The sequence below is a fragment of the Hypanus sabinus genome, chromosome 4 (genome assembly GCF_030144855.1).
Source record: "Hypanus sabinus isolate sHypSab1 chromosome 4, sHypSab1.hap1, whole genome shotgun sequence".
NCBI lineage: Eukaryota > Metazoa > Chordata > Chondrichthyes > Myliobatiformes > Dasyatidae > Hypanus > Hypanus sabinus.
Window position 1 is genome coordinate 157,173,471 of NC_082709.1, and position 15,756 is coordinate 157,189,226.

The 15,756-nt window shown below is 40.9% G+C and overlaps 1 protein-coding gene across 4 annotated transcripts in view; it reads right to left on the minus strand.

Annotated features, from left to right (window-relative positions):
• LOC132393390 (NXPE family member 3-like) overlaps nucleotides 1-15,756 on the minus strand; it is a 143,598-nt gene that overhangs the window by 97,820 nt on the left and 30,022 nt on the right. The window contains exon 1 of one of the 4 annotated variants that reach the window (XM_059968536.1): nucleotides 13,169-13,264. The exons of the other annotated variants lie outside the window; for them this stretch is intronic. The gene's annotated coding sequence lies outside the window, so the exon portion shown is untranslated. Of the gene's footprint in view, nucleotides 1-13,168; nucleotides 13,265-15,756 lie in introns of those variants that run through there. 4 annotated transcript variants of the gene reach the window in all.

A 15,756-nucleotide genomic window follows, 5' to 3' on the forward strand; every position in this document is an offset into this window, starting at 1 on the left:
GAAGAGTTTGGCATCATGGCGTACGCGGAACTCGCTGAGGTGTGGGTGAAGGGGGACAAAGCTGAGGCCCTTACTGAGGACAGAGCACTCTGCGTCAGAGAGTTGAAGGTCGGAGGGAATGGTGAAGACCCGGCACGAATGAGAGATGGGATCAGAGGGGGGAGGGAGGCTGGTGCTGTCAGTGGAGAGGGGAGGGTTGGGGTGAGAGGAAGATGGAGCCTCTGAGGGCTCAGGAGCTGACGATGGGATCTGAGGGAGAGGGGATTGCAGAGTGGTGGTGAGGGAAGGGGAAATGGGAGTTGCAACCGCAGCATTTGAAGACCCGTCCTGGAGTTCAAGGCTGGAGTTGCAGACACCCTCCACCCAGCAGTCTGCCTTTTCCAAAAGCACCCTTCTGGAAAGCACTACCCTGACTAACATATTGCAGCAAACGCCCAATACGTGCAAATATATATGATGAACAATGTCGATCCTTCATCCCATTTGATCATCAATGGTCTATGTGGACTTGCATACATGAAAGGCCCATTTCCATGTTATCTCTTTTTTCTGGACATCTCTTTGCTTTATGAAACATGGTTGTCCCTCGCTATTGCTCTAAGTTAATTAACAGAACCATTCCTGCAAACTTTCTTAATGTTCTGTGCTTTCTATATGCATGCTTCAAGATTTGAACTGGTTTTCAGATCATACTTATCTGTTGATATTTGCATTCTCAGCTCAGAGGAACAGTCATAGAGACATAAATCAATACAGCATGGATACAATCCTTTTGGCCTCATGAGTTCATGCGAAATATGTTGCCCACCCATCTTGTCCCAATACTCTGCATTTGGCCCATATCCCTCTAAGTCCCAGACAAACATGTGTTTCTTAAAAACTATTGAACCATTCACTTCCTTTATCATTAAATAAACTAACTGACAATGTGGTAGCTAAACATACTTTGAGGATCGGGTTACAATTTAGAGAATGCTTTGGTTTATCGAGATTTTCTCTTTCTAGTCCCATTTTTTCTAATTCTTTTTTTAAACCTTTTATGACCAATGTAGTTTTTAAAGAATGGGATAGATTGGGTATTAAATGCTTCCAGGATCTTTTTGTTGGAGGAAGTCTCTTCTCGTTTGAGCAACAGTCAGTTAAATATAGCTTATTAAAAACCCACTTTTTTCAATATCTACAAATTAGAGACTTTCGGCAATCTCAATTTCCTATCAGTCCTGATAAGAACTTATTAAATGTAATTTCTAATTTGAAACCATTTCATAAAGACCCAATATCCAATATTTATGATACATTGTTGGGAATAAGATTTACGGATTTCAATTTCTAAGGAGACTTGGAATGAAATTTTAAAATTGGTTAGCACTTCATCACTATATGCTCGCCACTCCCTCCTACAATTTAAAGTGGTTCACAGGGCCCACATGTCTAAAGACAAGCTATCTTGATTTTATCCGGATATATCTCCCCATTGTGATAGATGTAGCAATGGAGAGGCTTCACTATTGCATATGTTTTGGACATACTCGAGTTTTGAAAAATACTGGAAGGAAGTATTCCAGACTTTTTCTGTACCTTTTTAATGTAAATTTTAAGCCTAACCCTTTGACTGCTTTGCTTGGTATAGTTGGAGAAAAAGGCATAACTTTGGAGACATCTGATTTGCATATATTGGCTTTTCTTTCTCCTATAGCTAGGAGGTGGTGTTGCTTAAATGGAAGGATGTTGCTCCACCTACTCACGGTCAATGGTCACATGATGTCATGTCATACTTAAATTTAGAGAAGATCCGTTGTTCAATTTCTGATTCTAACCAAGACTTCCAAACATTGTGGGGACCATTTCTGAACTACTTTCAAAACCTTTGGTTTGGTGTTAAAGTACAGATGTTGGCTAATAACATAAATCACGATGTGATTAGGAGTTTTTTCCATCTTTCTTTCTTTACCAAAGAGCTTCGACTTTGGTAGTGGGTTTAGATTCTTTTTTTATAATAAAATTATCACAATTCAAATTAAAATTTAATTAATGTACGTGTTTGATTATGAATATAGGGTACTGTGATTGCAAGTGTGATTTAAATATAATGTATTTGGTACTATTTTATCTTTTTTTGATTCATAATATATATATCCTCATGTACTCTGTATTCTATGTGAAAATTAATAAAAATATTGAAAAAGAAAGAGCCTTTCTCAGTCGCATTCCATATACTCACCATCCTCTGCAAAATGAAGTTGTCCTTTATGTCTTTTTTTAAATGTTTCCTTTCACACCCTAAATACATGTTTTGTTTTGAAGGCTGATGCATGCCAAGTAAAAAGCTTAATCATGTGATAACTATTTTTATAACCTCTAGCTTCATCTCCTGATTAACTTTAAAAGTTGTACTCTATGCCTTTCTCTTACAGAATGTTTATCATTTACCCATACTCTCACTTTACCCTCTCAGCCTATCTATACTCTTGATCAATGCAACTTTGTAACTATGACTCCCTATCTCCTGAATTGCTACATCTGCTAGAACATTGGATATTCTTGGACGTTTCAGGTGTAGACACTCCCAAAAGTAGTTCCTATTTTTCAATTACTGATTCTTAAGAATTATACAAGGTGGAGATTCCAGCCACAATCTGTGGTTTTCCACTTAATACTATTTTTTAAAAAAATGATTACGTCAACTTTATGTTTCCAGTAATCAGTTAATCTACCATTCACACCAATATGTTACCTCCTACAACAGGATCACTCAGCGGAGGAAATATCGATATCAAAAGCCCTGTTCATCACCAGAGTGAAGAGAAGAGCTGAAAAAATCACTGCTAATTCTACTCACCCTTGCAGTCACCTATTCACCAAATTGCCATCAGAGAGACAGTGCAATTCAACCACCACCAGGGCTGTACATCATCCCTGAGGCTTCTAAATAAAAGTCACTCAGGTGTAGTAACCTAACTGTACCTGCACAATGTCTGTTATATGGTCCTTCCTGCTCTCCTTGTTCTGCTGATAATCATTGAGTCCATTCATATGTTAATACTGTATATTTAATTAAGTTTGTGGACATTTGTAGTTATGACTGTTCTGCTAATTGCAGATTGCTTATTGTGTTTGCACAGTTTGCACTATTGTGTTGTAAGTTGTTGGTTGCTATTGTGTTGTCTGTTATGGTATTGTCCTGCGTTTTATGCTTAAAACTGAACCACAATCAATTCTGGCTTGATTCACATACTGGCAGTAAAGTGATTCTGATGCCCTATATTTTCTTGATGTGTCACCTCATCAAATAAGTTGTGGAAAATCCAGGTATAGTATACATAATTTAGGACATTTTATTGTAAATAACTCCAATAAATCAATCAAACACATCTTCCTTTTCACACCATGTTGCCTTTGCTTCACTGCTTTGAATTTTCCAAAGAGTGCCCTGGTACAATATCTTTAACTTGGAATCACAATCAAGTTAACATTAAACGGCACTAAATGGCGATTCCTTTGCTTGCATCTTCAGATACTGCTCCGTTTCTATCTTTAATATCTCTATTTTTCCCTTTCAGGGTTCTCTTGAAGACCCTGATCTGGAGTCACACGCTGATTTCGGTTCTTTGCAGGAATGAGACCTGCTCCCAGGGCTTCACGCCTGGCCATTATCTGACACGCCAAGTGCATGGGATCTCGAGGTTCTGGAGATGGGTGGATTGAAGGTCAGTGTCCTGACAGACCAGTGTGTCATGGGAGCTGGGAGATCTTTGGGCACAGAGCTTGGAAAAAGCGACGCAACAGACTTTTAAAATTTATTATGTCTCCCTTCTCGCTGTGAAATGGAGACATCTCTTTCTCCCTTATTGGGGAGAGAAAGAACCTGTGGAATGTCGAATATTGGGTGAACGTGTAGTCTTTTGGGTACTGCAAGTCTGTGTCTTTGCTGTTGTTTTTGCTGCACACTTGAGTGCTTGGTGGCAGGTGCTGGTGCTTTTTTTTGCTGGTGGGAGGGAGGTGGGGTTGTTGCTTACTGCCACTTAAGTGCGGGAGGGAGGGGAGCTGGGGGGGACTTTGGACTCTAACATTTAGCTGTCATTTGTTCTTTGGGGCCACTCCTCTGTTCTTGTGAATGGTTGCGAAGGAAAAGCATTTCAGGATGTATATTGTATACATTTCTCTGACATTAAATGTACTTTGAAACCTTTGAAACTAGCATACTGTATGTTGTGAAATCTGATGCGCATTTTAAAAAAATTACTAGTAGTTTTTAATAAATAAAGAAGTCATGCAAAAAGGGAATAGCCAGGTGGTGTTAATAATTAACCTTGATAATGGATATTTTATGCTTTGTTTTGGATTTGACTGAATCTGCAACCTTCTGTGGCTTCTTGTGATCCTGTGCATTGGGGGCTCCATACCAGGCTGTGATGCAACCAGGCATTTTGTATGCTCTCTACTAGAAATTTGCAAGAGCCTTTGGTGACATACCCAATCTCTGCAGACTCCCAATGAAGTAGAACTGCTGGCATGCTTTCTTTATGATTGCATCAATGTGTTGGGTGGGTCCAGAATCAATTCTCTGAGATGTTGACACTCAAGACTTGAAGCTGCTCATCCTTTTTTTAAATCTTGCTTTTCAACTAAAAGAAGAGAAAATTGCTGTTTCCCAACTCAATAAACTTTTTCCAAATCTTGTCAAAATAGAAAATTAAAATCAAACATCAGATATATAATTCTTCTAAGACCTGGGATTAATTCTCAGTATCTGAGGACTGGCCATATCGTGATCCAAAAATTTGCTTTGAATCACCGCTTTGGTGCTTGTAATTTTCCGTGTTCTTCCTTTCATTTCCATTCCCAGTTTATTGCTGTTTTTGAAATGGTATTTGCATCATCTTCATTGAAGGCAGATGCAAAATAGCATCTCATTCAACTGTCCTTTCTTTGTCCATTCTTACTTCCTTTAAGATTTCATCGTTATACACAGAACAGTACAGCACAGGTCTTTTAGCCTAGGATATCTCTGCTGAACATGATGCCAAATGAAACTAATCCCATCTAGAATGATGGAGTCACAGACCATTCAGTCCATCTAGTCTGTGCCAAACCATTTAAACTCTCAACTCCCATCGACCTGCACCAGGACCATAGCCCTCCATATCCCTATCATCCATGTACCCATCCAAACTTCTCTTAAATGCTAAAATCGAGCTTGCATGCACCACATTCGACACTCTCACCACCCTCTGAGTGAAGAAGTTTCCCCTCATGTTTCCTTTAAACTTTTCACCTTTCACCTTTAACTGATGCCCTCTGGTCGTAGTCTCACACATCCTCAGTAGAAAATGCCTGCTTGCATTTACCCCATCTATACCATTCATAATTTTGTATACTTCAATCAAATCTCCCCTCAATCTTTTACATTCCAAGGAATAAAGTCCTAACCTATTCAGTCTTCCCTATAGCTCAAGTCCTCTAGTCCCAGCAACATGCTTGTAAATTTTCTCTGTACTTAGTCAATGGTATTTACATCTTTCTTGTAGGTAGGTGACCAAAATGGCACACAATATTCCAAATTAGGCCTCACCAATGCCTTATACAACTTCAACAAAACATCCCATCTCCTGTACTTAGTACTTTGATTTATGAATGCCAGTGTGCCAAATGCTTTCCTTACAATCCAACCTGTGACACAACTTCCAATTAATTATGCACCTGTGTTCTCAGATCGCTTCATTCTACCACACTTCTCGGTGCCTTACCACTCACTGTGTAAGGTCCTCCCAAACTGCAACACCTCGCACTTGTCTGCATTAAATTCCATCTGCTATTTTTCAGCCCACATTTCCAGCCAGTCCAGATGCCACTGCAAGCTCTGATAAGCTTCCTCGCTGTCCACTACACCCCCAATCTTGGTGTGATCTGTAAATTTACTGATCCGGTTAACCACACTATCATCCAGATCATTGATATAATGACAAACAACAAGGGGCTTAGCATCGCTCTCTATGATACTCCACTAGTCGCTGCCTCCAGTCAGAGAGGCAACTGTCTCCTACCGCTCTCTGGCTTCTCCCACAGACCTGTTGTCTACCTCATCTTGTAAATCTGTCTGCACCTGATCCCAATAGGTAACATCTCACTCGGTAAACTCTGGCATTTCTCCAACCATATCTGCAACTGATCCCACTACATCCTTTCAAAATCTTCTTCACTACCCACAATGTCAATTTGTCTGTCATCTGCAAACATACTAATCAGTCCATCTACATTTTCATCCCACTCTTTTATCTAAGATCACAAACAACAGAGGTTCCAGTAACAATCCTAGTGGAACAGTATCCTTTGCATACTGTTAAAGGGGATGACCTGTCAGGTGGGGTAGCCACAGTGACTGAGTGTCTGGCACTGAGTCAGGTGCTGTGGCTCAGAAGAGAAGAGAGGTGAAGAGGACTGCAGTAGTGATAGGTGATTCCCTCGTTAAAGGAATAGAGATGAAATCCTGTGGATGTGATGGAGACACACAGATAGTATGTTGCCTCCCAGGTGCCAGGATCAGCAATGCCTCAGATTGGGTCCACAGCATTCTAAAGGAGGAGTAGGAGCAGTCAGAAGTCTTAATGCACATTGGCACCAATGGCATATGTAGGATTAGTTAGGAGACGAAAGGGCAATGTTATGATCGTAGATTGGGAAAATTAGGTTGGTGCAGGATCCTAAGAGAGGGAACTTGCAGACTCCTGGACAGATGGACTTTTAGATAATAATGACAAATATGCATAGGATGGTGAAGGATGGCGCAACAACAATGATAGGAAAGGGAAGAAAACGACCTGAGTTTAAGATGTAGACGACACAGGACATAATGACAAGATTGCAGAAGTACCTTTAGAAGTTCGTCAGTATAGAGAGATGAGGGGAAAAGATGGGGGAAGATCTAGGGGAATAGGTGGATCTAGGTGAGATACAGTGATAGGTAGATGGAACAAGGAAGAGTTCGGTCTGGACCAGGGACTGGAGTTAGGAGGCCTGATATCTGCTAGTCTGAGAATCAACAGCCAAGACCTGGATGTGGTCTGTCCTGAGGTGGAGGCTTGTCTCTGTGTGAAGTAGCAACAAAAGCCAGGGGTTAGTAGATGGAGGGAACAAACGGTTACAGATGATGGAATCTGAAAGAACAGAAAGGTGGAGCATGGAACCACATAATAGTAGTGGGGCAAATGTCTAGGAGGAACTGGGTAGTTGGACTAATTGGAGTGGGAAACAAAATTATGGACAGGCATAGGTGACGCTAGAAATACAACCATCCGCACTGATGGAGCCACGCTTATGATAGGGCAAATAGTGCAGTGAGAACGGAAAATGCTACTTGGATATTCTGGAATTGTAGTGTTTGGGGTTGGCTCCCAGAAGTTCTAAAAAAGGGAGACACAAATGCAATTTATTATGCCTCACAGTGACTTCAGATCCCATCATGGTAATGTGTGGAAAGCAACGTTTCTTGATCTGTATCTAACTTATCTCCTTCTAACCAGCCTGACACGCTGTAATGAGGATATTAATGTAGGTAGTGGATAATCATGGGTTTATTAACCCAAAGAAGACAGAATGACCCCTTGTTCCTTGTCACTGTCACATTCAAATGATGCTTAAACTTACAGAGTCAGATGTGACTGAATGATACTCTATACCTGTGAAGGAATTATTCCATCTTCTGCCAATGGGAACAGCGCAGGAACAGGCCCTTCGGCCCACAATGCTGTGTCAAACCAGCTGAAAAACAAATCAAAAACACCCAAACTCCAATCCCTCCTACGTACACAGTGTCCATATCCCTCTATCGTCCTACATCCATGTGCCTCTCATAAATGTGTGGCTAGGCATAGCTCAAATACCATCTATAAATTTACTGAAGTTACAACCATTGTTGGTATAATCTTAGATGGCAACAAGAGGGTGCACAGGAGTGAGATATGCCAACTAGTGGAGCGTTGTCACAGCAACAACCTTGCACTCAACATCAGTAAAATGAAAGAGCTGATTGTGGACTTCAGGAAGAGTAAGATGAAGGAACACATACCCATCCTCATAGAAGGATCAGAAGTGGAGAGAGTGAGCAACTTCAAGTTCTTGGGTGTCAACATCTCTGAGGATCTAACCTGGTCCCAACATATCGATGTAGTTATAAAGAAGGCAAGACAGCGGCTATACTTTATTAGGAGTTTGAAGTGATTTAGTATGTCAACAAATACAACAAAAACTTCTATAGTTGTACCGTGGAGAGCATTCTGACAGGCTGCATCACTGTCTAGTACGGAGGGGCTACTGCACAGGTCCGAAAGAAGCTGCAGAAGGTTGTAAATCTAATCAGCTCCATATTGGGCACTAGTGTACAAAGTACCCAGGACACCTTTAGGGAATGGTGCCTCGGAAAGGCAGTGTCCATTATTCAGGACTTCCAGCACCTAGGGCATGTCCTTTTCTCACTGTTACCATCAGGTAAGAGGTACAGAAGCCTGAAGACATACACTCAGTGATTCAGAAACAGCTTCTTCCCCTCTGCCATCTGGTTCCTAAATGGCCATTGAATCTTTGGACACGACCTCACTTTTTTAATATACAGTGATTCAGTGTTTGCACATTTTAAAAATTCTATTCAATATATGTAATTTATTTATTTATTTATTATTTTGTTTTATTTTATGTAATATTATTATGTTTTTCTCTCAGCTAGATCATGTATTGCATTGAACTGCTGCTGCTACCAAGTTAACAAATTTCATATCACATGTCGATAATAATAAACCTGATTCTGCTTCTGATAAAAACTTGTAATGTATTTCTTCTGCCACCATACCAGGCAGTGCATTCTAGGCATCCCTAATTCTGATAGTGAATTTAATGAACAAATCTATCAGAATACTAAAATAAAGCAAGCTCTGAGGGTGATGTTATATTTATGGAAGACTTTAATTTCCCAAATATTGAGTGGGAGAACCTGGTGACTAATGGATTACAGGAACGTGAATTCATTGAGTTATTGAGTGACTGTTTTTTGACCCAGAATGTTAAGACACCAACATGGGGGGAGAGGCCTGTCCAGATTAGATATCCCGTAACTATCAAAATAGAATTTTGAGTATGGAAATTGCTGAGCCTTTGGGAACGTGATCACAACATGTAAGTCTCAAAGTTCTTTGGGAGAGTATATCAGTAAAATCTAAAGTCATTAAATTGAATTTCAGAAATGCAAAGCTGGTGCAGATTGGCAAAAACTTCAGAGGTAAACTAGAAGAATCTGCTTGATGTTGAGGAACAGTGGAGTTGATTTAAAGAGGTAACGTATGCAGTTTAAGAAATGTTCATACCCAACGTCATGAGAAGCCATAAAAACAATAGATCAACTACATGGATGAATAAAGATATACATCAAAATTATTGAAGATACTATAGAAGGAATACAGAAAAAATAGTAATGGTATTAACCGTAGGGCCTATGAAAATATGACAGCGATAGTCAAGAGGAATATTTGGATTACCAAAGGCAGGTTGAGAAGGACATTGCTGATAATGCCAAGATTGACTCTACGAGATTTTTCAAATACTTTAGTAATAAAAGTAAAGTCAAGGAGGAAGTGTATTAGGAATAATAGTGGGGTGTTAAATAATGCAGAGAAGGACACAGCGGATGCACTTAACTCATATCTTGTAAAGTATTCAGCTGCAAAGATGTTAGCAATATGTCAGTAAGTGTACAGAAAAATAAGATTGCTTTAAGTGACTAAGAGATCTTAGAAAGTGAGGTCCTGCTTCAGCTGAAAAGGCTGAACGTTAATAAATCTCCAGGGCCAGACAACAAATATCCAAGAGTACTTAAAGAGGTCTGTGATTATAAAGATAAAGCCCTAATGTGTATTTTTCAAAAGTCATTGAAGACTGGTGAAATCCCTAAGAACTGGAAATGGGCTAACGTTGTCCCAAGGGTGACAGCACTGGCCCTGGTAGCTATAGACCAGTAAGCTTAATGGGTATCACATACAAGAAAATGGAAACAATAACAAAGAATGAGAAGGAAAAGCAGCTGATAAGAACAGGCATGCCAGCAGAAAACCAGCATGGGTTCAGAAAGGGGAAAATCAAGTTTTACTAATATGCTGGAGTTCTATGAAGAGGCAACTAAAAATTATAACAATAAAGAGGTTGGTATCATCTACTTGTACTTTCAGAAGGCATTTGACAAGGTCCCCTACAAGAGGTTAATACTCAAATTACAGGAGGTAGGGAGGTAAAGTGTGTGAATGGGTGTAGAATTAGCTCAAAAACGGAAAACAAAGAACTATGGTGAGAGGATCATTTTCACACCAAGAAGAGGCTTCTTCAAGGATTGGTTCGGGACCACTGTTGGTTTTAATTTACATTAATAATTTGGATAAGCACACAACAAACATACTAGTAAAGTTTGCTGATCACAAAAAAAACTTAGAGGTGGGTTGATAGCATTCAAGGAGCAGAATCAGTTCAGTGAGATCTAACCGAAATCCAGAAGTGGCTAGATAAATGACAGATGAAATTGAAATTAAATAAATGTGAAATATTACATATAGGAGGTAGAAATATTAGATACAGTATAAATATACAATGGAGCATGTTGAGTTAGAAAGTGTACTGTATGTAAAGAATTTGGGCATCCTGGGCATTTGGGCATTATCACTATCAACATCTAGACAATATACAGAAGCGATTCGGAAGGCTAATAGAATGTTGGCCAATATAATGCACTCAGCTGAGTTCAAGTCAAGAGACGCTCTCCTTAATCTGCATGATGTACTTGTGAGGCCATGCCTTGAATACCGTGTACAATTTTGGTCTCCACATTGTATGAGGGATAAGAATGCACTGGAGAGAGTACAGGGAAGGGTGACTAGACTCATTCCAGGTCTGCAGGGTATGAGATATGAAGAAAGATTGAAAGAATTAAACCTTTTTAACCTAACTAGATACAAAATGAGAGGAAACATGATAGAGGTGTTCCAGATGATTAAGGGTATAAGTAAAGTGGATGCCAGCTGCTACTTCAAAATTAATCCATCTTCAAAGATACGGGACCATTGGTGGGGTCTAGTTAAAGGGATATTTCAGACCACCATCAGGAAGCATTTCTTTACACATCAAGTCGTGGATACTTGGAACAAACTACCTAGTTGTGTAGTTTAGATTAGTACCTTAAGAGACTTCCAAATCTAAACTTGATAGTTATTTCAACACACTATGTGAATAGGAATTTGGCAAGCTTTGTTGGCCCAAATGGCATGTGTTCAAAAACTTTCTATGTTCTAATGTTCTCACATCCTTTTGAACCTACTCCCTGTCACTTCCAATGCATTCTCTCCGGTATTAAACATTTCAACACTGGGAAACAGACACTCTCTGTCTACTCCATCTATGTCTCTCATAATCTTATAAACCTCTATCAGATCTCCCCTCAGCCTCAGCCATTCCAGAAAAAAAACAAGACAAGTTTATCCAGCCTCTTGTGATAGCACTTACTTTCTAGACTAGGCAGCATATTGGTAAATCTCTTCTGCACCCTCCCTAAAGTCTCAACATCCTTCCTATAGTGGGGCCAGCAGAACTGAATGCAAAACTGCAGAAATGTCCTAACTAGAGAATTTGCACATAACCTCTTGACATTTGAACTCAATGTCTGGCTGCTCTCCCTCCCTCTCTAAAATTCTGTGGACACGATCCGAGATGTCCCTGACCCTGACACCTGAGACGCACATACCATCCGGGTGTCCTGTTCATGTTCACAGAATCTCCTGTCTGGTCCTCTGACCATTGCCCCTTATCATTACTGCTCCCTTGCTCTTATTCTCTTGCTCTTGATCTATGTATAGAATGCCTTGGGATTCACTTTGATCCTAGTTGCCAAGGACTTTTCATGGCCCCTCCTGGATTTCCTAGTTCCCTTCCTTCTTCTCTTCTGCCTTCTTTTTACTCCTCATATGCTTCCTTTGATCCTAACTTTTGAAGCTTTACATACTTTTCCTTTATCTTCATTTTCTCACTTCTTATAAATTTATCACTTCTCTGGACATCCAAGTTTCTTTCTATCCCCATTCTTCCTTCTAACAGGAGCATACCTTTCCTGTTCTCTGTGCAACTGATCCTTAAACAGCCTCCACATGTCCAATGTGGTGTTGCCAGAAAAAAAAATGTGTTCCCAAAGACAAATAGGACCAGAAATGGCCGAGTAGAGATAGCAGGAATAAGAAATGCAGCTGGATGATCCACAAGTGATACAATAGACCTAGTGGGACTAAGGGAACAGATTACTGAAGAGTGGTAGTTACAGTAATGGGATTTATTGTTGCTAAAATGCTCAAGAAGGCAGAGGAGGAATCAGCACAAGTATTCCTTAAGGAAATTAAAGTACTTAAGCTGTATAAGGTGACTATAAATATAATTCTAGACAGAGTAAGCAACATTTCTTAGGAAGAACATATGGAACAGACAGCTTATGGTTTCCTTTCCAGTTGTTGGCTGTTGTTCTGCAATAACCAGCCACCAAGTCCACATTTAGATAATGATGCAGCAACTGGAAACAGTGCAATGCAGCCTGATTGCCAACTGTGATCATTGTTTATAGACAATCAACCTTTGTATGCAAGGATGCTCCGGGAGCATATAGTCTAGGGGAGCCTTTCTCAAACTTTTTACCCTGGAGGAACCACTGAAATAATTTTTATGCCTCAGGGGTCCCCTACATAAAAAAATATTATATCTACAGCTCAGGGTACCTTAATGTGATTACTAAGTTGTAGATATGATAATCCAAAAATAATTGTCGATGCTCTTTTGAGTAGAGAGTGAATTTTTAGCCAACCTGTCTTGAAAAAAGAAACAGATAGTTCAGCTTAGTTTACCTTTCTTGAAATTAATTTCTTTCTTTTCCCTTCATAAATTTTAAAAATTCTTAAGGCAAACATGATAAATTTCTCAATTCCAGGTTAAACTTGAGATAGGCACACACAGAGTTCACCTTCAATGAGATAATTGCTATCATCTCATTTGATACTAGATAATTGTTGGCTTGTTCACACATGTAAGACATTGTAAACTGCAGCAAAATGTTCATTGCTTTCCTATGAGTAGCAGGATGCTCTTCTTTCACAGAACTTACCAGGGCAGGGCAGGTCAGTAAATCTCATCTTGAGTGCACAATCTCGCAAAGTTCTTCCTTTCTCTCAATGTCAAGTTCTCAAGCTGAGCAGAAGATTCAGAGAAAAGGTCCCTCACCTAGTCATACACTTGTGCTGAAAGGGAGGAAAAACACTGTTCAATTTTGTTCTGCTGTTCTTCCAGGTGGTTTTCAATAAGACTCGAGACTTTGCTATCCTTCCTCACTCTCAAGGCCAAACAGTAGTGGAAAATTTTCAGGATTTCCTTTAGCAGCATGATTTTTCCAAAGATTTGGTTTTCTTTTAAATCCAAGAATCTTGACGCTTTTAATCAAAACATTTACTTCAGGGGCTTTCAGAGACTTGTTCAACTGGTTCATGTGATGAAAAATGTCTGCTTAGTAGGCTAGTTTCTGCAGCCATTCTTCATCTTCAAAGCACTCAGCAAAATTTGGCCTACTGTTTTCTTAAAAGTACTCCTGCAATTCACCTTTCAACTCAAACACCCCGTTGTGAACTCCTCCTCTGTTAAGTCACCGGATTTCTGTCTGTAGTAGAGATTATTGTGCTCTTTGTCCAGGTTTTCACACTTTTTTCAACATTCCTGAGTGAACTGGTATTGAAGCTACTAAACAACTTGCTTCAATTTTCCTTTCACTGACTGTAACTTTAGCTTTAAAAACTTTAATCAGTTTGTTTTGAGATTCCAATAGTCATTAAAATATTCAGCACTTGTATGTGTCATATTGCTGTGATTTGTAGTTAGGTGGCTTGTCAATTTTGCTGGAGCCATTGCTGCCTTTTTAAGTAGTTTGCCACTGACTAGACGCAATGGGGTGGGACAACTTAGATCACCAGTCCATGTAAAACCCGTTGAAAAGTAGCTTTCATTGTAAAGAAATGGTGCCTGTGATTACTTTAGTTGCACCCATAGCTTTTGTCTCCAGGACCCAGAAGAGGCTGGTGGACTTCTTCTGGAGGAACGGGAGGCACTGGGTCTCTGCTGAGATCCAGAGTCTTTCCATCTCGGAGAACGGTCAGTCATTAGTGTGTCCACATCCAGTCAGCGGCTCTCTGCCTCAGAGATGCCTGTATAGCGACCACCCTCCAAGACACCATGTGCTGATGACGCCCCTCCAATGGGGACACTCCCTTCCAGCAGACAGCATCGGCCACACCGCTTTGACGGAACTTCCCCGCTTTCACCGAGAGCTGGTGATGGAATGGGCTCTAGTCTCATCCAGACAGGGTGCTCCTGTGCTGATGGGGGATGGTGCTTGAGCTGTGAGTGGGACTGGTCCCCACCCAATCACGCTGGGTGTCGAGAGGGCTCGGGGAAATGGAGGGGTTCTGGCTGCACCACCACCTGATGGGCCGGAAGTCTCGCCAGACCCAGGCCCTAGGAGAGGGTCCCGCATAATGTCAGCCATTCACGGGGATGCCCACCATGCCCTTCCGTGCCACTCCAAAGCATTTCTTGTACAGGCTGCTCTTGCACACCTTTCACTTCCTTGCCTTCGTTTGCTGACCAGGCTCATCTTAGCAGTTTGTTTTACCACCTGGCAGTGGAGGAGGCCCCCAGTGGAAATCTCTTTATGCAGGGGCCCTTCCCCTGTACACTGGCACGTGGGGTGTTGCATATGGCAGTACAATGCAAGAGGTTTTTTAAGCAGGTTCACTGACACCTCGTCCACCTGTCCATTCTGTGGTTGTGAGGAGTCAGTGTACTATGCTGCGATGGAGTGTGAGAGGTTGCAGCCCTCATCTGGGCATCTCAAGGAGCTGCTGCTTAGATTCTGGTTACAATTCTGCCCCGCACTCCTTATATACGGGCACCCATTACGGCAGGGGTTGGGTCACAAGGAGGATCTACTGCTGGGCTTGCTCCAGGACCTGGTCAAGATGGCCATTCTTGGGTCGAGCGGTGGAAAGTCGAGGTCTCGGCCAGGGCTGACTGCCTGCCTCTTTTCCAAGGATACATTCTTGCCCGACTACCCTTGGAGAGGGAGCATGCTGTCACAATGGTTTCAGTGGGGTATTTCCTAGAGCGGTGCCCCCACGACCCCAGGGGATTTCCTACTTTATAGACTGTTTTAGAGACAGCTTTAATTTGAATTTATTCAGGGGGATATCAGAGTGATGGGTGCGTGGAATGCACTGCCAGTAACGGTGGTAGAGGCGGATATAATAGGGTCTTTTAAGAGACTCTTACATAGGTACATGGAGCTTAGAAAAGCGGAGGGCTATGCGATAGGAAACTCTAGGCAGTTACCAGAGTAGGTTACATGGTCGACACAACATTGTGGGCCAAAGGGCCTGTAATGTGCTATAGATTTCTATGTTCGAAACACTTAATGTTTGTACTTTGTGTATTTGTTGTGTAAATAAACTTTTATAGTTTTGTTTAAAAAAACAGACCTTTTTGTGGCTGTTGTTACACTTGTGCAGTGAAATGACTCAGAAACTTGTAATTCTTCATCATTAACCCTATCAGAATTGTCCATAAGCCCAGGCATAGAATCCTTCTCTTCTATCTCACACCTCCTCTTCAAAAATCACTAGCCTGGACCACGTTTAGAATGAAAATTTC